Raw genomic sequence first — 20447 nt, forward strand, 5'->3', positions numbered from 1 at the left:
GGGACATCATTTGAACCTCCCACGAACCTGCATCCGTCTTCTTGGATGCCGTACTGACTTTTGTACTTCACTGGTGCCTCTTCTTTTGCACCTTCATCCGAGTTAGCAGGGGCTCCTCCCTGGACTCTCCTGTGCTTCTTGGACTTGGTCCCCTTCTTACACCGGTCTTCAGGTCCAGGAATCCCCTGATGGTGTCTTGCGGTCTAGTGCAAGGATGCCCTCACACTTAGTAACTTTGCACCTAACCTCCAGCAAGTGAAGGTTAGACATATAGGTGACTTATAAGTTACTTAAGTGCAGCGAAAATGGCTGTGAAATATTATGTGTGTTATTTCACGCAGGCTGCAGTGGCAGTCCTGTGAAAGGGTTTGTCTGAGCTCCTTATGGGTGGCAAAAGAAATGCTGCAGCCCGTAAGGATCTCCTGAAACACCAATGCTCTGGGTACCTAGGTACCATATACTAGGGACATAGAAGGGGATCCAGTGTGCCAATTGAAATTGGTAAATGAAGTAACTAGCCTGCAGTGCCAAATTTAAAAGCAGAGAGAGCTTAAGCACTGAGGTTCCAATTAGCAGAGCCTCAGTGACTCAGTTAAGCACTATACAGACACACACATTAGGCCATAAACTATGAGCACTAGGGTCCTGACCAGCAGGATCCCAGTGAGACAGGCAAAAACATACTGACATACAGGTAAAAATGGGGGTAACATGCCAAGAAAGATGGTACTTTCCTACAGGTGTTACACCCTCTCCCTTTGGAAATAGGTTTTACAGGCATGGGAGGGGTATCCTCCCAGAGCCTCTGGAAATGCTTTGAAGGGCACAAATAGTGCATTCCTTGCATTATCCAGTCTACACCAGTTTAGGGGCCACCTGTCCCTGCTCTCGTGTACAACTGGACAAAGGAAAGGGGAGTGACCACTCCTATCTCCATCACCACCCCAGGGATGGTGCCTAGAGCTCCTCCAGAGTGTCCCTGGGTTTTGTCATCTTGGATTCCAAGTTGGTAGGGCACTCTGGGAGCCTCTGAGCGACAAGAACCAGCAGGTGATGTCAGAGACCCCTCCTGTTAGCAGGAATCCTCTGCATCCTTTACTTCATCTTCTACCAATGAATCAATTGCTGACTGCTCCAGAAAATCTACAAAACTGCAACAAAGAAGCAAAAATGACTTCTGCAACATTGTGTCTTCAGCTCCTGCCAGCAACTGCAACCGTTTCCATGTTGTACACTCCTCTAAGGTCTGGAAGCTTTTAGTGCAGCAGATCTAGATGATATTGCTGTATTCAGCTCCACCTGGGAGGATTACCTGGTCCACCTGTGGAAAGATTTGGAGGGCCTGCAAAAGGCAGGGCTCACTATCAATGCTTCAAAATGCCAGATAGGGCAGGGGAAGGTGTTTTAAGGGGATACCTTGTTGGTGGAGAATAAACTGAACCTCTACAGGGGAAGGTCCAGACTATTTTAGACTAGTCTCGCCTTCCACTCAGATCCAGGTCAGAGCCTTTCTTGGTCTCACTGGGTATTACAGGACATTCATTAAGAACTATGGCTCCATTGTCGCCCCTCTTAATGACCTCACTTCAAAGAAAATGCAGTAGAAGGTATTATGAACAGCCAGCTGCAAAAAAGCTTTTGAAGAGCTTAAGCAGGCAATGTGTACTGCACCTGTCCTGAAAAGCACAATCTATTCTAAGACGTTCATTGTCCAAACAGATGCTTCTGAGGTAGGGGTTGGGGCAGTGTTATCACAACTTAGTTCAGAGGGCCAGGATCAACCTGCTGCTTTTATTAGCAGAAGGTTGACCCCTAGAGAAAAGCGTTGGTCAGCTATAGAGAAGAAGGCCTTTGCTGTGGTCTGGGCCCTGAAGAAGCTAAGACCCTACCTGTTTGGGACTCACTTCATAGTTCAGACAGACCACAAACCTTTCTTATGGTTAAAACATTTGAAAGAAGAAAGCCCTAAGATTGTGAGGTGGTCCATTTCCCTACAGGGTATGGACTTTACAGTGGAACATAAATCTAGGGGTAACCTCTCCAATGCAGATGGACTCTCCAGAGTTAGACACTTAGACAATGAAGACTAATCTGAGCAAGGTTAGCCTTCTTGTCCCTCGTTTGAGGGGGGTTGTGTAGGAATGTACCCTCTTTCTAGCATGTTACCCCCAACTTCTTCCTGATGTCAGTGTTTTTTCGACTGTGTTACTGGGATCCTGCTAGTCAGGATGCCAGTGCTTATGGTTTATGGCCTGCTTATCAGTATGTTTCACTGTTTTCTAAATTGTCACTGGAGTGCTGTATAGGAGGCTGGCCTGGTTTGTAGTGGGTACTTTGGGTACCTACACCTTATACCAGGTCCAGTTATCGCTTATTAGTGAAGTAGTAGTGTTCTAGCAGCTTAGGCGGATAGAGGTAGCTATAGCAGAGCAGCTTAGGCTGAACTAGTAGACATGCAAAGTTCATGCAATACCACTTATAGTTACACAGTACTTATACACAAGTAAAGACAATACTCAGTGTTACCAAAAATTAAGGTATTTTTTTGCCTGACACAGTTTCAAAAATATCTTAGAGACAATACTCCTTCTGGAGGTAAGTATTATACACAATATATACACTAGACCCCAAAATTAGACAAGTAAATAGTCATAGAACAATGCAAACAATAGGAAATGCTGTAGAATGCAAAGGGAGAAAGTAGGTCTAGGGGCACCACAAACCATAAGAAGACCTTCAAAGTTCAGATACTAGGTCTACAGAGAAGGTTGAAATGCAACAGTATAACAAAATGTGTATGAAGGGCAGCTACACCCACACAAGGTCAATAGTCGCCATAAAATAGAAACTGAAAGGGTTATACCCCTACCTTATGTATATTGGGGTGTAATATTAGGCCCTAACCACATAGGGCTACAGTATTTTTCAGACGGTACACTAAAAGGACAAAAAATTATCCCCAGTGAAGAAAATGTGTATGTTGGACACTTATTTATGTTGGAGAAGCCATATGTATACTTATATGGTTGGCAATTAGTTTTTGACAAAGTGATATAAACATTGCATGAAGAATTTACAGAACATGTTGAGAAGTCATGTAATCCTCTTGTTCTTTGATTATTTCAGCCAATTGGTCCTTAATGTCTTTGTGTTGTGTATATTAATGTAATACTGTGTATAATAATTCAATTATATGTTGTGTACTGATTACTGATCCACAAGAAAAGAGAAAAAGTGTCTGTGGTTTATCATATTGCATGTGGGATAAACATTGTTTCACATGTTTGTTGGTTGATTTATGTCAAGCAAGTAGAGGAGGTATAAAGGTATGAGGACAGATAATAAAGAATTGTTTTAAATATTAATAAATAGATGCTGTGAGGTGTAGGTGTCGAATAAGTATGCAGCCTATATTTACTTAACAAATCCATTGTATGGGGGTAATATTTTGTACATTGACTAAAAGACCTTGGCAGTGGTAAGCTGGAGGAGAAGCTATCTCCCCTTCCAGAGGCCCAGTGGAAAATAGTAGCCAGCTGTAACTTGGCAGGAAGCTGGACTACACTTCCCACAATGCACTAGACCACCTGTCTTTTGGTGATCCTTCAGAGGGCCTGATGGCCAGTGCTTTTTTTGGATCTGGTGAGTACTTTTTACCTGGGGTGGGCAGCAGACTAGTGCCCATAGTCCGAAGGAGTCTGACCTTTCCTTTGGCTCAAAAAGGGTTCCCTCTTGCTGGGGGAAGCAGTCTTTGGTACAGAATGATTCACAGTTGAGCAGTTCCACGGAGTTGCCACAGGTTCAAGGTATCACACCTTTTGTTAGTACAGGTCCCTGTTGTCATTGATGCGGGTCTCCTCTTGACCTCTGGTCACAAGTTGTTGCAGATCTGAGATTCGTGCATCAGGGGAGCCCTTTAAATCCTAGATTTAGATGTGTTGGGGTGTGGGTGCAAGTAGCCAATGAGCAACTAGCCCTAGTGGCTAATCGACTACTGAGGTGACCACCTCTGGTGGGTTGTGCCACTTTTTCTATCCAGAGCTCTCTATGTTGCCTCTTTCCAAGATGGCAGAAGCCTTCCTCAGCTGTACAGACCAGGCTGCCCAACATAGAGGTGTGGCTAGCCTTCAGGGGGTATATGCCTCCTGAATGACTAATTTTCCCACCAGCCCAGTACCAATATGCCTAGGGAAGGGGGTGGCTTTATTCTCCACTAGAAGACATCCTGCTTGCATATCAGAGGCTGTGTACCCTTTGAAGCTCACCGTCTTGATGTGCCACTTCACTAGCCTTCCATGGAGTGAAGGAGGTGTGAACTCCTTCCCATCGAGACCATTGTCCTGACTCCTGGAAGTGTTCACACCTCTGCCTAGGGGGTCAGAATCATGTCTTGGCGACAGTAGCTGTGAGTCAGTAGGTAGAACATAGGAAAACAGGGGTAACTCGAAGGGCAGCCTCAAAGATTGCTTTCTGGGTAATTGCTACATCGTCCTCGAAACAAGATTTGTGGCAGGGGTGTGAAGGCACATTGTTTGATAGTAAAAATTACCCATTTTCTTGGTACCTGTGAGAAAGTAGCCTCTTTCTAGCCTTGTTACCCCCATTTTTGGCCTGTTTGTGAGTATATGTCAGGGTGTTTTCACTGTCTCACTGGGATCCTGCTAGCCAGGGTCCAGTGCTCATAGTGAAAACCCTATGTTGTCAGTATGTTTTTTATGTGTCACTGGGACCCTGCTAGCCAGGACCCCCGTGCTCATTAATTTGTGGCCTATAGGTATGTGTTCCCTGTGTGATGCCTAACTGTCTTACTGAGGCTCTGCTATCCAGAACCTCAGTGGTTATGCTCTCTCTGCTTTCCAAATTGTCACTAACAGGCTAGTGACCAATTTCACCAATTCACATTGGCATACTGGTACACCCATATAAATCCCTAGTATGTGGTACTGAGATACCCAGGGTATTGGGGTTCCAGGAGATCCCTATTGTAGGAAAATACCATCTTGCCTGGCATGTTACCCCCATTTTTCACTGTATATATGTTGTTTTAGTTGTATGTGTCACTGGGACCCTGTTCACCAGGGCCCCAGTGCTCATAAGTGTGCCTGAATGTGTTACCTGTGTAGTGACTAACTGTCTCACTGAGGCACTGCTAATCAGAACCTCAGTGGTTATGCTCTCTCATTTCTTTCCAAATTGTCACTAACAGGCTAGTGACTATTTTTACCAATTTACATTGGCTTACTGGAACACCCTTATAATTCCCTAGTATATGGTACAGAGGTACCCAGGGTATTGGGGTTCCAGGAGATCCCTATGGGCTGCAGCATTTCTTTTGCCACCCATAGGGAGCTCTGACAATTCTTACACAGGCCTGCCACTGCAGCCTGAGTGAAATAACGTCCACGTTATTTCACAGCCATTTTACACTGCACTTAAGTAACTTATAAGTCACCTATATGTCTAACCTTTACCTGGTAAAGGTTAGGTGCAAAGTTACTTAGTGTGAGGGTACCCTGGCACTAGCCAAGGTGCCCCCACATTGTTCAGGGCCAATTCCCCGGACTTTGTGAGTGCGGGGACACCATTACACGCGTGCACTACATATAGGTCACTACCTATATGTAGCTTCACAATGGTAACTCCGAATATTGCCATGTAACATGTCTATGATCATGGAATTGCCCCCTCTATACCATCCTGGCATAGTTGGCACAATCCCATAATCCCAGTGGTCTGTAGCACAGACCTTGTACTGCCAAACTGCCCTTCCTGGGGTTTCACTGCAGCTGCTGCTGCTGCCAACCCCTCAGACAGGCATCTGCCCTCCTGGGTTCCAGCCAGGCCTGGCCCAGGATGGCAGAACAAAGGACATCCTCTGAGAGAGGGTGTTACACCCTCTCCCTTTGGAAAATGGTGTGAAGGCAGGGGAGGAGTAGCCTCCCCCAGCCTCTGGAAATGCTTTCTTGGGCACAGATGTGCCCAATTCTGCATAAGCCAGTCTACACCGGTTCAGGGGACCCCTTAGCCCTGCTCTGGCGCGAAACTGGACAAAGGAAAGGGGAGTGACCACTCCCCTGACCTGCACCTCCCCTGGGAGGTGTCCAGAGCTCCTCCAGTGTGCTCCAGACCTCTGCCATCTTGGAAACAGAGGTGCTGCTGGCACACTGGACTGCTCTGAGTGGCCAGTGCCACCAGGTGACGTCAGAGACTCCTTGTGAAAGGCTCCTTCAGGTGTTGCTAGCCTATCCTCTCTCCTAGGTAGCCAAACCCTCTTTTCTGGCTATTTAGGGTCTCTGTCACTGGGGAAACTTTAGATAACGAATGCAAGAGCTCATCCGAGTTCCTCTGCATCTCTCTCTTCACCTTCTGCCAAGGAATCGACTGCTGACCGCGCTGGAAGCCTGCAATACTGCAACAAAGTAGCAAAGACGACTACTGCAACTCTGTAACGCTGATCCTGCCGCCTTCTCGACTGTTTTCCTGGTGGTGCATGCTGTGGGGGTAGTCTGCCTCCTCTCTGCACTAGAAGCTCCGAAGAAATATCCCGTGGGTCGACGGAATCTTCCCCCTGCAACGCAGGCACCAAAAAGCTGCATTACCGGTCCCTTGGGTCTCCTCTCAGCACGACGAGCGAGGTCCCTCGAATCCAGCAACTCTGTCCAAGTGGCCCCCACAGTCCAGTGACTCTTCAGTCCAAGTTTGGTGGAGGTAAGTCCTTGCCTCACCTCGCTAGACTGCATTGCTGGGAACCGCGACTTTTGCAGCTACTCCGGCCCCTGTGCACTTCCGGCGGAAATCCTTTGTGCACAGCCAAGCCTGGCTCCACGGCACTCTAACCTGCATTGCACGACTTTCTAAGTTGGTCTCCGGCGATGTGGGACTCCTTTGTGTAACTTCGGGTGAGCACCGTTTCACGCATCCTCATAGTGCCTGTTTCTGGCACTTCTCTGGGTGCTACCTGCTGCTGAGAGGGCTCCTTGTCTTGCACGACATCCCCTCTACCTCCTGGTCCAATTTGCGACCTCCTGGTCCCTCCTGGGCTACAGCAGCGTCCAAAAACACTAACCGCACGATTTGCAGTTAGCAAGGCTTGTTGGCATTCTTTCGGCGGGAAAACACTTCTGCACGACTTTCCACGGCGAGAGGGATCCCTCCACCAAAGGGAAAGTCTCTAGCCCTTTTCGTTCCTGCAGAAACCTCAGCTTCTTCTGTCCAGTAGAAGATTCTTTGCACCCGCAGCTGGCATTTCCTGGGCATCTGCCCATCTCCGACTTGCTTGTGACTTCTGGACTTGGTCCCCTTGTTCCACAGGTACCCCAGATTGGAAATCCAGCGTTGTTGCATTGTTGGTTTGTGTCTTTCCTGCATTATTCCTCTAACACAACTTCTTTGTCCTTAGGGGAACTTCAGTGCACTTTGCACTCACTTTTCAGTGTCTTGGGGAGGGCTAAGTTTCTAACTCTCACTATTTTCTAATAGTCCCAGCGACCCTCTACAAGGTCACATAGGTTTGGGGTCCATTCGTGGTTCGCATTCCACTTTTGGAGTATATGGTTTGTGTTGCCCCTATCCCTATGTTTCCCCATTGCATCCTATTGTAACTATACATTGTTTGCACTGTTTTCTAAGACTATACTGCATATTTTTGGTATTGTGTACATAAACCTTGTGTATATTTGCTATCCTCATACTCAGGGTACTCACTGAGTGTGAGAAAGTAGCCTCTTTCTAGCCTTGTTACCCCCACTTTTGGCCTGTTTGTGAGTGTATGTCAGGGTGTTTTCACTGTCTCACTGGGATCCTGCTAGCCAGGGCCCAGTGCTCATAGTGAAAACCCTATGTTTTCAGTATGTTTGTTATGTGTCACTGGGACCCTGCTAGTCAGGACCCCAGTGCTCATAAGTTTGTGGCCTATATGTATGTGTTCCCTGTGTAGTGCCTAACTGTCTCACTGAGGCTCTGCTAACCAGAACCTCAGTGGTTATGCTCTCTCATTTCTTTCAAAATTGTCACTAACAGGCTAGTGACCAATTTTACCAATTTACATTGGCTTACTGGAACACCCTTATAATTCCCTAGTATATGGTACTGAGATACCCATGGTATTGGGGTTCCAGGAGATCCCTATTGTAGGAAAATACCATCTTGCCTGGCATGTTACCCCCATTTTTCACTGTATATATGTTGTTTTAGTTGTATGTGTCACTGGGACCCTGTTCACCAGGGCCCCAGTGCTCATAAGTGTGCCTGAATGTGTTACCTGTGTAGTGACTAACTGTCTCACTGAGGCACTGCTAATCAGAACCTCAGTGGTTATGCTCTCTCATTTCTTTCCAAATTGTCACTGTTAGAAATGGGGTTTTTGGTTGGCAGTCAGGTTACTTCCTGTCCAAGCAAAAGCCCTCACTCTAGTCAGGGTAAGTCACACACTATCCAAGATTATCCTGTGCCCACCCTCTGGTAGCTTGGCACGAGCAGTCAGGCTTAACTTAGAAGGCAATGTGTAAAGTATTTGTGCAATAAATCATACAATACCACCATATAGCACCACAAAAATACACCACACAGTGTTTAGAAAAATATATAATATTTATCAGGATAATTGTAGGTCAAAAAGAATAAAGTTGCAATGGAAAATTGTAGAAATATCACAGGGAAGTGATATAGAGTGTCTTAAGTCTTTAGAATGCAATACAGTGTCTTTCAAGCACAAAGTACCTGGTTTCTGGTGGAAAATCTCCTTAGAGGGCCACAGGAGAAGAGATGCGTGGAAAAAGGGGTGTGTGCGTCGAATTCTCCTCAGCACACACAGACTTGCGTCGTTCTTTTCCACGCGGGGAAGTCGGGCGTCGTTTTCCGGCGCGCAGACAGTCTCTTTTTGTGGATCGCGGGGATTACCAGATGTCCCGGGTCTGTGCGTGGATTCTCCTGCTTGTTTTCCGGCTGCGCGTCGTTCTGCGGGGCTGCGCGTCGAAGTTTCGATCTCACGGTAGGCGTCGCGTCGATTTCTCCTTGGAAGTCGGGCGGCGTTGTCCTTGCGAGGCCGTGCGTCGAAAGTTTGGTCTCACGGCAGGCGTCGCGTCGATTTCTCCTTGGAAGTCGGGCGGCGTTGTCCTTGCGAGGCCGTGCGTCAAAGTTTCGCACTCACGGTGGGCGTCGCGTCGATTTCTCCTGGAAAGTCGAGCGGCTTTGTCCTTGCGAGGTTGTGCGTCGAAGTCTCGATCGTCCCGAGGGCGTCGCGTCGATCAGCGTCGGTGTGCGGCGTTTTTCTCGCCGCGAAACAAGCTGTGCGTCGAAATTTTCGGCGCACGGAGCGTCCAAGTGAAAGGAAGAAGTCTTTTTGGTCCTGAGACTTCAAGGAACAGGAGGCAAGCTCTATCCAAGCCCTTGGAGAGCACTTTCACAGCCAGACAAGAGTTCAGCAAGGCAGCAGGGCAACAGCAAGACAGCAGTCCTTTGTAGAAAGCAGACAGGTGAGTCCTTTGAGCAGCCAGGCAGTTCTTCTTGGCAGGATGTAGTTTCTGGTTCCGGTTTCTTCTCCAGCAAGTGTCTGATGAGGTAGGGCAGAGGCCCTGTTTTATACCCAAATGTGCCTTTGAAGTGGGGGAGACTTCAAAGAGTGGCTAAGAAGTGCACCAGGTCCCCTTTCAGTTCAATCCTGTCTGCCAGGGTCCCAGTAGGGGGTGTGGCAGTCCTTTGTGTGAGGGCAGGCCCTCCACCCTCCCAGCCCAGGAAGACCCATTCAAAATGCAGATGTATGCAAGTGAGGCTGAGTACCCTGTGTTTGGGGTGTGTCTGAGTGAATGCACAAGGAGCTGTCAACTAAACCTAGCCAGACGTGGATTGTAAGGCACAGAAGGATTTAAGTGCAAAGAAATGCTCACTTTCTAAAAGTGGCATTTCTAGAATAGTAATATTAAATCCGACTTCACCAGTCAGTAGGATTTTGTATTACCATTCTGGCCATACTAAATATGACCTCCCTGCTCCTGTCAGATCAGCAGCTGCCACTTCAACAGTGTATGAGGGCAGCCCCAATGTTAGCCTATGAAGGGAGCAGGTCTCCCAGTAGTGCAAAAACGAATTTAGGAGTTTTACACTACCAGGACATATAACTACACAGGTACATGTCCTGTCTTTTACCTACACAGCACCCTGCTCTAGGGGATACCCAGGGCACACATTAAGGGTGACTTATATGCAGAAAAAGGGGAGTTCTAGGCTTGGCAAGTACTTTTAAATGCCAAGTCGAGGTGGCAGTGAAACTGCACACACAGGCCTAGCAATGGTAGGCCTGGGACAAGGAAAAGGAGCTACTTAAGTGGGTGGCACAATCCGTGCTGCGGGTCCACTAGTAGCATTTAATCTATATGCCCTAGGCACCTGGAGTGCACATGACTGGGGACTTATAAGTAGATTAAATAGTTCAATCAGGTATGATCCAAAGTTACCATGTTTACAGAGAGAGAGCATATACACTTTATCACTGGTTAGCAGTGGTAAAGTGCGCAGAGTCTAAAAACCAGCAAAAACAGTATCCTAAAATGAGGAGGGAGGCAGGCAAAAAGTTAGGGGTGACTACCCTAAGGCTGTCAGGTCTAACATGTGTCCCCCCCAGCTGAAAGTGGGAAGAGCTACCCGACCTCCTGGGAGCTCTCATCGCTAAGGCGGAAGTACCTGGAGAGACCATCAGCATTGGCGTGGTCAACCCCTGGGCGATGTTCCACCGTAAAGTCCATCCCCTGTAGGGAAATGGACCACCTCAGAAGTTTTGGATTCTCACCCCTCATCTGCATGAGCCATCTGAGGGGCCTGTGGTCTGTCTGAACTAGGAAGTGAGTCCCAAACAGGTAGGGCCTCAGCTTCTTCAGTGCCCAGACCACAGCAAAAGCTTCTCTTTCAATAGCACTCCACCTCTGTTCCCGTGGTAATAGCCTTCTGCTAATAAAGACTACCGGTTGATCTTGGCCCTCCTCATTTAGCTGTGCTAGGACTGCCCCTATGCCATGCTCTGAAGCGTCTGTCTGCATGATAAATTCCTGGGAGTAGTCAGGGGCCTTGAGCACGGGGGCCGTGCACATGGCTTCCTTTAGGGCGTCAAAGGCTTTCTGACAAGCCTCTGTCCAATTCACCAACCTAGGTTGCTTCTTGGACGTGAGTTGGGTCAAGGGGGACACAATGGTACCATAGCCCTTGACAAACCTGCGGTAGTAGCCGGTGAGGCCTAAGAAGGCCCTCACCTCAGTCTGGGTTCGAGGTGGTTGCCAGGCCTTGATAGTTTCGATCTTGGCCTGGAGTGGCTGCACCTTGCCACCACCTACTAGGTGTCCCAAGTACACCACGGAACCCTGCCCAATCTGGCACTTACTAGCCTTGATGGTCAGGCCTGCCTGTTGCAGGGCCTGAAGCACCTCCTTGAGGTGGAGCAGGTGTTCCTCCCAGCTGGAACTGTAGACAGCTATGTCATCCAGGTAGGCTGCACAGAAGGCATCCTTGCCAGCCAGGACCCCGTTAACCAACCGTTGGAAGGTAGCGGGGGCATTTTTCAATCCAAACGGCATCACCCGGAACTGGTAATGGCCGTCAGGGGTGGAAAAGGCGGACCTTTCCTTAGCCCCCTCAGTCAGGGCGATCTGCCAGTACCCTGAAGTAAGATCAAACGTACTCAGGAACTGGGCAGCGCCTAGCCTGTCCACGAGCTCATCAGCTCGGGGGATGGGGTGAGCATCAGTCCGTGTGACTGAGTTGAGACCCCGGTAGTCCACGCAGAACCGGAGTTCTGGCTTCGCGCCTGGGGCAGTAGCCTTGGGGACCAACACCACTGGGCTGGCCCAGGGACTACTGGACTTCTCAATAACCCCTAGCGTCAACATCTTGGAGACCTCCTCCTTGATGCTGGCCTTCACCTTATCTGACAACCTGTAAATTTTGTTTTTCACAGGGAGACTGTCACCGGTGTCAATATCATGAACACAGAGGTGGGTCAGTCCCGGAGTAAGGGAGAAGAGGGGGGAGAACTGCTCCAACAGCTCATAGCAGTCTCCTTTCTGGTTTAGAGTCAGGGAGTCAGACAGAATGACCCCGCTTACGGACCCATCACCTTCTTGGGCAGAGAGGAGGTCAGGGAGAGGTTCACTCTCCTCTTCCATTCCTTCATCTGTGACCAGAAGCATGTTGATCTCCGACCTCTCAAAATGAGCTTTTAGTCGGTTCACGTGGAGCACCCTTAGGGGGTTCCTAGGGGTTTGGAGGTCCACTAGGTAAGGGGCCTCCCCTTTCCGCTCCTTTATTTCAAATGGGCCAGACCAGCGGTCTTGGAGAGCTCTGGGCTCTACTGGCTCCATTACCCACACTTTGTCTCCAGGTTGAAACTCTACCAGAGTGGCCTTCTGGTCATACCATTGTTTCATCACCTCTTGACTGGCCTCCAGGTTACTTTGGGCCTCTTTCCAGAAGCGGGTCATCTGATTGCGGAGGGCCAACATGTAGCTGACCACGTCCTGAGGGGGTGTCTTTGGAGCGTTCTCCAATCCCTCCTTGACAATGCTTAAGGGTCCCCTGACGGGGTACCCATAGAGAAGCTCAAAGGGACTGAACCCTACCCCCCTCTGGGGGACCTCTCTGTAAGCAAAGAGAAGGCATGGTAAGAGGACGTCCCATTTACGCCTCATGGCCTCAGGGAGGCCACCAATCATGCCTTTCAGGGTCTTGTTGAATCTCTCCACAAGCCCATTAGACTGGGGGTGATAGGGTGTGGTGAACTTGTAGGTTACACCACACGCATCCCACAGATGCTTCATGTACGCGGACATGAAGTTAGTGCCTCTGTCAGACACTATCTCCTTGGGGAACCCCACACGGGTAAATATCCCCATCAGGGTTCTGGCTACCACCGATGCAGTTACGGTCCTCAGAGGGATTGCCTCTGGGTACCGGGTGGCATGGTCCACCAAAACCAGGATAAACCTGTTGCCTAAGGCAGTTTTGGGGTCCAAGGGGCCAACAATGTCGACGCCCACCCTTTCAAAGGGGGTGCCAACGACAGGAAGTGGAATCAGGGGGATTTTAACCCTCTTTCCTGCTTTACCACTAGCCTGGCAGGTAGGACAAGCCCTGCAGAATTTGTCTGAGTGTGTCCTCATTTTGGGCCAGTGAAAGTGGTTGACAAGCCTGTTGAAGGTCTTGTCTTGTCCCAAATGTCCTGCCAGGGGAATGTCGTGAGCCAGACCCAGTAGGAAGGCTCGGTAACATTGGGGGACCACCAGCACACGTGCTGCCCCAAAGACCGGAACCCTAGGCTCACTGTAGAGGAGATCATTCTCCCAATATAGGTGGTGATTGCCAGAGGCGTCACCTGCTGCCTGGTTTAAGGCTTGTTTCCTCAACCCTTCTAGAGTGGGACACTCTTTCTGCGCCTGGCAGAATTCCTCCCTGGTGGGTCCACCCTCAACTTGCCAGCCAGCAAGCTCCGGTAAGTCACCTAGGGTGGCAATGTCTTCCCCAGTTGGCTCGGGAGTCTCCTCCTCAGGAGCCCCGTCAGCCACTGTGGGAACTTCTGGGGCCGGTTTCCCGCGCCCCTCGTCCCTCCTCTTGGCAGCTCCCTGGGCCATCGTTCCAGGCTCCAGGGGCCCTTGACTTCCCTCTCGGTCAGCCATGGACCGGGTGGTCATGCAGACCCACTCAGGTAACCCTAACATTTCCAGGTGAGATCTGAGCTCTACTTCTTTCCAAGCAGTATGCTCTAGATCATTGCCTAACAGACAATCTACAGGCATGGCAGGACTCACAGCTACTTTCAGAGTACCAGAGACCCCCCCCCACTCAAAGGGAACCCGAGCCACCGGTAGGTGACTCTCGCGGTTGTCAGCGACTATGACCTGGTGGAATGTATTCGGGATTATCTGCTCTGTGGACACCAGCTGACTCTTGATAGTAGTCATACTGGCTCCTGTGTCACGCAGAGCCTCCACCTTCTGCCCATCAATGAGGACCCACTGCCGGTACTTGGAAGTATTTTTAGGCATGTGGACCTTGGACATCATTTCTCCTTCCCCCAGGGACACTAGGGAAATCTCTACCTGCTCCCCAAAGCTAGTGGGGTCCATCTCCCCCCCGAGTGCTACACTAGTCAACCCAGGCGCCTGTCCGGTAGTGGACGGTGCCCTCTTGGGGCACTGTGGGTCGCCTTTGTAGTGACCATATTGGTAACACTCCATGCATTTGGGGCTAGATTTTCCTGACCTGTCAAATGTCCCTGGTTTCTTCCCAAATTTGGAAAAGGAAGGGTTGCCACCCCCTCCCTGGGAATTCTTTTGGGGGCCTTTAGAGAGTTCCTTATCTGTAAGTTTATCTCCCCCCTCTTTCTTCTGTTGGGAACCCTGACCACCTTTGTGGGAGTCCCCCCCAGGTACCTTTTTGGACACTCTGGTGCTAACCCAGAGGTCCGCCTCCTCAGCAAGCTTCCTGGGATCAGTCAGCTTACTATCCACTAGGTGCTGGCGCAAATCGGTATAAGTAACATTAAGCATATGCTCTCTCAGGATCAAGTCATATAAACCTTTATAATCTGCTACTTTGTTGCCCCGCACCCATCCATTCAGTGCCTTACTAGAGAAATCAAAGAAATCTACCCATGTTTGTGTGGATTGTTTGGTGCTGTCCCTGAACCTCTGACGGTATCCCTCAGGGGTCAGCCCAAACTTGGCAATTAAAGTGGCTTTCTGGAGTGGGTATGTGTTTTGATCCGGTGGATCCAATGTGAGAAGTGTGTCCCTCCCCAATGGCGGCACATAACCCCACATAGCTACCCCCCATTGCCCTTCAGGAACCTCATGAGCCCTTAGTGCAACTTCATAAGCAGCTAACCATTTATCTATGTCATCTCCCACCACAAAACTGGGCACCACATTTTTGGGTATACGAACCTTCTTTTCTCCAGCAGGTCCTGTCTGTATGCTGCCACCATTATTGCTGGATTCAGACTGTCTTGCCTTGATCTCCAGCTCCTTGAGACTCAGTTCATGAGCCAACAATAGTTTCTTTTCAGCCAACGCTCTTTCAGCTTCCACTTGTTTGGTTGTTCTTTCAGCTTCAATCTGTTTGGCTGCTCTTTCAGCTTCAGCTTGTTTGGCTTCTCTTTCTGCCCTCTTCTCCTCCTGTTGTGCCTCAATTTTCAGTTTCGCCATTTGCAATTGGAACTCCCTTTCTTCTCTCCTTTCCTCTGCGGTCAGGCTTTGCATGGAGACACTGCTCCCTGGTCTGGAAGGGTGCACAATTGCAGTGGTACCACCATCCATAGATAGTGGAAATCCTTCTGAGGGGCCATTTTCTGGCTCCTCTTCCTCATCATCCTCTAAATGGGCTTCTGCCCAGGCCCTCAGCGCCACTTGAAAGTCCTCCTTTCTGGAGGCCCCTTGGGTGGGTACCCTTAATGCCCTGCAGAATCCTCTTAGTTGTTTGACCGTGTATGTATCCAACTGGACTAGGTCAAAGTCCCCTGTCTGAGACCCAGTCAGAGACATGTTGAGTGAGGATTTAGTTTTTGAAAATTGTCAGGAAAAAACGGATTTTCAAAAAGAGATAAACACCAAGTTGACCTTCAACTGTGGGTATGTAGTGAAATACTTAGCTACTGTATGTCACTGCACAAATACAAGTCCTATCCTCACCGCTGATCACCAATGTTAGAAATGGGGTTTTTGGTTGGCAGTCAGGTTACTTCCTGTCCAAGCAAAAGCCCTCACTCTAGTCAGGGTAAGTCACACACTATCCAAGATTATCCTGTGCCCACCCTCTGGTAGCTTGGCACGAGCAGTCAGGCTTAACTTAGAAGGCAATGTGTAAAGTATTTGTGCAATAAATCATACAATACCACCATATAGCACCACAAAAATACACCACACAGTGTTTAGAAAAATATATAATATTTATCAGGATAATTGTAGGTCAAAAAGAATAAAGTTGCAATGGAAAATTGTAGAAATATCACAGGGAAGTGATATAGAGTGTCTTAAGTCTTTAGAATGCAATACAGTGTCTTTCAAGCACAAAGTACCTGGTTTCTGGTGGAAAATCTCCTTAGAGGGCCACAGGAGAAGAGATGCGTGGAAAAAGGGGTGTGTGCGTCGAATTCTCCTCAGCACACACAGACTTGCGTCGTTCTTTTCCACGCGGGGAAGTCGGGCGTCGTTTTCCGGCGCGCAGACAGTCTCTTTTTGTGGATCGCGGGGATTACCAGATGTCCCGGGTCTGTGCGTGGATTCTCCTGCTTGTTTTCCGGCTGCGCGTCGTTCTGCGGGGCTGCGCGTCGAAGTTTCGATCTCACGGTAGGCGTCGCGTCGATTTCTCCTTGGAAGTCGGGCGGCGTTGTCCTTGCGAGGCCGTGCGTCGAAAGTTTGGTCTCACGGCAGGCGTCGCGTCGATTTCTCCTTGGAAGTCGGGCGGCGTTGTCCTTGCGAGGCCGTGCGTCAAAGTTTCGCACTCACGGTGGGCGTCGCGTCGATTTCTCCTGGAAAGTCGAGCGGCTTTGTCCTTGCGAGGTTGTGCGTCGAAGTCTCGATCGTCCCGAGGGCGTCGCGTCGATCAGCGTCGGTGTGCGGCGTTTTTCTCGCCGCGAAACAAGCTGTGCGTCGAAATTTTCGGCGCACGGAGCGTCCAAGTGAAAGGAAGAAGTCTTTTTGGTCCTGAGACTTCAAGGAACAGGAGGCAAGCTCTATCCAAGCCCTTGGAGAGCACTTTCACAGCCAGACAAGAGTTCAGCAAGGCAGCAGGGCAACAGCAAGACAGCAGTCCTTTGTAGAAAGCAGACAGGTGAGTCCTTTGAGCAGCCAGGCAGTTCTTCTTGGCAGGATGTAGTTTCTGGTTCCGGTTTCTTCTCCAGCAAGTGTCTGATGAGGTAGGGCAGAGGCCCTGTTTTATACCCAAATGTGCCTTTGAAGTGGGGGAGACTTCAAAGAGTGGCTAAGAAGTGCACCAGGTCCCCTTTCAGTTCAATCCTGTCTGCCAGGGTCCCAGTAGGGGGTGTGGCAGTCCTTTGTGTGAGGGCAGGCCCTCCACCCTCCCAGCCCAGGAAGACCCATTCAAAATGCAGATGTATGCAAGTGAGGCTGAGTACCCTGTGTTTGGGGTGTGTCTGAGTGAATGCACAAGGAGCTGTCAACTAAACCTAGCCAGACGTGGATTGTAAGGCACAGAAGGATTTAAGTGCAAAGAAATGCTCACTTTCTAAAAGTGGCATTTCTAGAATAGTAATATTAAATCCGACTTCACCAGTCAGTAGGATTTTGTATTACCATTCTGGCCATACTAAATATGACCTCCCTGCTCCTGTCAGATCAGCAGCTGCCACTTCAACAGTGTATGAGGGCAGCCCCAATGTTAGCCTATGAAGGGAGCAGGTCTCCCAGTAGTGCAAAAACGAATTTAGGAGTTTTACACTACCAGGACATATAACTACACAGGTACATGTCCTGTCTTTTACCTACACAGCACCCTGCTCTAGGGGATACCCAGGGCACACATTAAGGGTGACTTATATGCAGAAAAAGGGGAGTTCTAGGCTTGGCAAGTACTTTTAAATGCCAAGTCGAGGTGGCAGTGAAACTGCACACACAGGCCTAGCAATGGTAGGCCTGGGACAAGGAAAAGGAGCTACTTAAGTGGGTGGCACAATCCGTGCTGCGGGTCCACTAGTAGCATTTAATCTATATGCCCTAGGCACCTGGAGTGCACATGACTGGGGACTTATAAGTAGATTAAATAGTTCAATCAGGTATGATCCAAAGTTACCATGTTTACAGAGAGAGAGCATATACACTTTATCACTGGTTAGCAGTGGTAAAGTGCGCAGAGTCTAAAAACCAGCAAAAACAGTATCCAAAAATGAGGAGGGAGGCAGGCAAAAAGTTAGGGGTGACTACCCTAAGGCTGTCAGGTCTAACAGTCACTAACAGGCTAGTGACTATTTTTACCAATTTACATTGGCTTACTGGAACACCCTTATAATTCCCTAGTATATGGTACAGAGGTACCCAGGGTATTGGGGTTCCAGGAGATCCCTATGGGCTGCAGCATTTCTTTTGCCACCCATAGGGAGCTCTGACAATTCTTACACAGGCCTGCCACTGCAGCCTGAGTGAAATAACGTCCACGTTATTTCACAGCCATTTTACACTGCACTTAAGTAACTTATAAGTCACCTATATGTCTAACCTTTACCTGGTAAAGGTTAGGTGCAAAGTTACTTAGTGTGAGGGCACCCTGGCACTAGCCAAGGTGCCCCCACATTGTTCAGGGCCAATTCCCCGGACTTTGTGAGTGCGGGGACACCATTACACGCGTGCACTACATATAGGTCACTACCTATATGTAGCTTCACAATGGTAACTCCGAATATTGCCATGTAACATGTCTATGATCATGGAATTGCCCCCTCTATACCATCCTGGCATAGTTGGCACAATCCCATAATCCCAGTGGTCTGTAGCACAGACCTTGTACTGCCAAACTGCCCTTCCTGGGGTTTCACTGCAGCTGCTGCTGCTGCCAACCCCTCAGACAGGCATCTGCCCTCCTGGGTTCCAGCCAGGCCTGGCCCAGGATGGCAGAACAAAGGACATCCTCTGAGAGAGGGTGTTACACCCTCTCCCTTTGGAAAATGGTGTGAAGGCAGGGGAGGAGTAGCCTCCCCCAGCCTCTGGAAATGCTTTCTTGGGCACAGATGTGCCCAATTCTGCATAAGCCAGTCTACACCGGTTCAGGGGACCCCTTAGCCCTGCTCTGGCACGAAACTGGACAAAGGAAAGGGGAGTGACCACTCCCCTGACCTGCACCTCCCCTTGGAGGTGTCCAGAGCTCCTCCAGTGTGCTCCAGACCTCTGCCATCTTGGAAACAGAGGTGCTGCTGGCACACTGGACTGCTCTGAGTGGCCAGTGCCACCAGGTGACGTCAGAGACTCCTTGTGAAAGGCTCCTTCAGGTGTTGCTAGCCTATCCTCTCTCCTAGGTAGCCAAACCCTCTTTTCTGGCTATTTAGGGTCTCTGTCACTGGGGAAACTTTAGATAACGAATGCAAGAGCTCATCCGAGTTCCTCTGCATCTCTCTCTTCACCTTCTGCCAAGGAATCGACTGCTGACCGCGCTGGAAGCCTGCAACACTGCAACAAAGTAGCAAAGACGACTACTGCAACTCTGTAACGCTGATCCTGCCGCCTTCTCGACTGTTTTCCTGGTGGTGCATGCTGTGGGGGTAGTCTGCCTCCTCTCTGCACTAGAAGCTCCGAAGAAATATCCCGTGGGTCGACGGAATCTTCCCCCTGCAACCGCAGGCACCAAAAAGCTGCATTACCGGTCCCTTGGGTCTCCTCTCAGCACGACGAGCGAGGTCCCTCGAATCCAGCAACTCTGTCGAAGTGGCCCCCACAGTCCAGTGACTCTTCAGTCCAAGTTTGGTGGAGGTAAGTCCTTGCCTCACCTCGCTAGACTGCATTGCTGGGAACCGCGACTTTTGCAGCTACTCCGGCCCCTGTGCACTTCTGGCGGAAATCCTTTGTGCACAGCCAAGCCTGGGTCCACGGCACTCTAACCTGCATTGCACGACTTTCTAAGTTGGTCTCCGGCGATGTGGGACTCCTTTGTGTAACTTCGGGTGAGCACCGTTTCACGCATCCTCATAGTGCCTGTTTCTGGCACTTCTCCGGGAGCTACCTGCTGCTGAGAGGGCTCCTTGTCTTGCTCGATATCCCTTCTACCTCCTGGTCCAATTTGCGACCTCCTGGTCCCTCCTGGGCTACAGCAGCGTCCAAAAACGCTAACCGCACGATTTGCAGTTAGCAAGGCTTGTTGGCATTCTTTCGGCGGGAAAACACTTCTGCACGACTTTCCACGGCGAGAGGGATCCGTCCACCAAAGGGAAAGTCTCTAGCCCTTTTCGTTCCTGCAGAAACCTCAGCTTCTTCTGTCCAGTAGAAGATTCTTTGCACCCACAGCTGGCATTTCCTGGGCATCTGCCCATCTCCGACTTGCTTGTGACTTCTGGACTTGGTCCCCTTGTTCCACAGGTACCCCAGATTGGAAATCCAGCGTTGTTGCCTTGTTGGTTTGTGTCTTTCCTGCATTATTCCTCTAACACGACTTCTTTGTCCTTAGGGGAACTTCAGTGCACTTTGCACTCACTTTTCAGTGTCTTGGGGAGGGCTAAGTTTCTAACTCTCACTATTTTCTAATAGTCCCAGCGACCCTCTACAAGGTCACATAGGTTTGGGGTCCATTCGTGGTTCGCATTCCACTTTTGGAGTATATGGTTTGTGTTGCCCCTATCCCTATGTTTCCCCATTGCATCCTATTGTAACTATACATTGTTTGCACTGTTTTCTAAGACTATACTGCATATTTTTGGTATTGTGTACATAAACCTTGTGTATATTTGCTATCCTCATACTCAGGGTACT

At 49.5% G+C, this 20447-nt stretch overlaps 1 protein-coding gene across 7 annotated transcripts in view; it reads left to right on the top strand.

The window, feature by feature from the left end:
• Nucleotides 1-20447, top strand: part of VIT (vitrin) — a 1755407-nt gene that overhangs the window by 1069344 nt on the left and 665616 nt on the right. The gene's annotated exons all lie outside the window — the stretch shown is intronic.

The sequence above is a fragment of the Pleurodeles waltl genome, chromosome 5 (assembly GCF_031143425.1).
Source record: "Pleurodeles waltl isolate 20211129_DDA chromosome 5, aPleWal1.hap1.20221129, whole genome shotgun sequence".
Classification (NCBI taxonomy): Eukaryota; Metazoa; Chordata; class Amphibia; order Caudata; family Salamandridae; genus Pleurodeles; species Pleurodeles waltl.